The sequence below is a fragment of the Nanorana parkeri genome, unplaced genomic scaffold (genome assembly GCF_000935625.1).
Source record: "Nanorana parkeri isolate BGI_ZX_2015 unplaced genomic scaffold, ASM93562v1 scaffold1022, whole genome shotgun sequence".
Lineage (NCBI taxonomy): Eukaryota > Metazoa > Chordata > Amphibia > Anura > Dicroglossidae > Nanorana > Nanorana parkeri.
The window spans coordinates 208,097-210,732 of NW_017307290.1; positions in this window are offsets into that span (position 1 = coordinate 208,097).

Consider the following 2,636-nt stretch of genomic DNA (forward strand, 5'->3'; position numbering starts at 1 on the left):
ATAAAACTGGGACAGTAGTACATTCCACGACTGAAATCGCAAAGACATTCTACGACTTTTACCAGGGACTTTATCACATAGAAAAATCCCCTAAACAGGGCACATCAAGAGATGGACTAGAAAAAGGAGATAAAATAACAAACTACCTGACACAGGCCAGATTGCCGAGAGTATCGGGGGAGAGACTAAATGCACTGGAAAAAGATATTACCCTAGAGGAAGTTAAACGGGCAGTAGAGTCAACCCAGACAGGGAAGAGTCCTGGACCGGACGGATTTACTATACTGTATTACAAGAGATTTCAGGCCATCTTAGATAAGCAGTTCTGTGCGTATGTAAACACAATAGGAGAAGGAATTAAAATGCACCTAGAAGCCCAGAAGGCACACATAACAGTGATTGGAAAAGAGGGAAAGGATCCCAGTCTGTGCGCAAGCTATCGGCCAATTTCCCTCATGAATGTGGATACAAAAATATACGCTAAAATACTGGCACATAGACTACGCCCCTATATCCCAACATGGATACACCTAGATCAAGTGGGATTTATTCCAGGAAGGGAGGCCAGGGACAATGCCCTGAAAACCATCTCACTAATGCACATGGCTAAAGGGTGTGGACATCCGGCGATACTCCTATCGATCGATGCTGAGAAGGCTTTCGATCGAGTGGACTGGCGCTTCATGTTCAATACACTAGCTATATTAGGTCTGGGGGAGAGAATGATCCGATGGATATCCGCATTGTACACTAAACCAACAGCGAGAGTAAGAATCAATGGCACCTTATCGCGGGAAATAACACTATATAACGGAACAAGACAGGGATGCCCTCTCTCCCCCTTACTTTTCGCATTGACACTGGAACCCCTGCTGGCTACAATCCGCTTAAACCAAAACATACAGGGAATAGAAACGAAAGCGGGGGAGGTTAAAATAGCAGCATATGCCGATGATATTTTACTGTACATAAAACACCCCAGAACAACACTACCACAGGTGCTGAGAGAATTTCAGGAATATGGAGAACTCTCAAATTTCAAAATCAACCTAGATAAGTCGGAGATTTTAAATTTGACAGTTACAGAAAGAGAGAAGCAAGCCCTGATGTCCTATTTCCCCTTTAAATGGAAGAGGAGGAGCCTTAAATATCTGGGAATTATTTTAACATCTAGCATGGCAGGGCTATATCAAGCAAACTATATTCCGATATTAAATAAAATTAAATTAGATCTAGCTTCCTATGCTATACGGAAACTATCCTGGGTGGGCAGAATCAACGCGATAAAAATGATGGTTCTCCCAAAAGTATTATTTGTGTTTCAGATGATACCTATTGAGGTCCCCAGGTCGTTTTTCCAAGTGATGCAGAAAATTATTGCTAAATATATATGGCAGAATAGGAAACCGAGACTGTCTGGGAATATGTTGAGCAGATCAAAACAGGAGGGGGGACTTGCCCTCCCTAACCTTAGGTTATACCATCAGGCAGCCCAAATGACTAGATTAGCGGATTGGACATATGGGACTGGACAGAAAGGGTGGGTGGAGTTAGAAATCAGAACAAGCGAGACTATTCTTGCAGGGATGATCTGGATACCACCATCAAAGAGACAACTGTCCATAAACACATTGCCCCTAACAATGTCAACATTAAAGACCTGGGATCGTCTGTGTAGGAAAAATGGATGGGGATATAATTCGGTCCTTATACCACTACTGGGGAACGAATACTTCCCACCAGGAAAGTACGACTCCGCTTACATAAAATGGAGTAAATCCCCGAACTTAAAAGTTAGAGATATTTTGAGGGGAACAGAAATTAGGCCGTTGGGGGAATTGAGAGAGGAATGGGGAGTATACCCCTTAGATTGGTGGAGATACCAACAACTACAGCATTTTATTCAAACGCTTCATAAGCCCCTGAGAGTAGGAAGTGATACAACAGAGTTTGAGTCCATCCTAGGGGGACAGGAGATACCACGACACTGCCTAGCATTGATGTATAAAGCATTGTTATCTAAGGAAAACGTGAACCCACCCATATACCTGGATAACTGGGAAAGGGAGTTTAGACAGACACTCACAAAAGAGGAGCAACGGAAAATAATAGCTCTAGCTATGACTACAACCATAGATATAAAAACTATGGAGATGAACTATAAATTCTTAGCTAGGTGGTATCAGGTCCCACAGAGACTGCACAAAATGAACAATGCAAATGATCCAGGTTGCTGGCGGGCATGTGGGGGGGAAGGAACCTTTTCACATATCTGGTGGGATTGTCCGGAGATACGACCGTTTTGGGAACTAGTGAGGGGTATTATTAAGCAGATATGTGACGTGCAATTACCATTAGATCCGTGGAGGTTCTTGTTCCACCTCACACCAGATACGGTGAAGAAGTATAAAAAGTCCCTGATACCACATTTGCTAAACTCGGCTAAATCCTTGATCCCAAGGTACTGGGGGACAACTAAAATTCCATCAATCTCTGAGTGGTTTAGCAAGCTGGATTCAGTAAGATTGATGGAAGAAATGGTAAAGATGAAACAGGATAAATATGGGGAATATTCCCAGGTATGGGGAAAGTGGCTAGAGTTTAGAGAAACGGAGTTTTATTGGTGCTATATATGT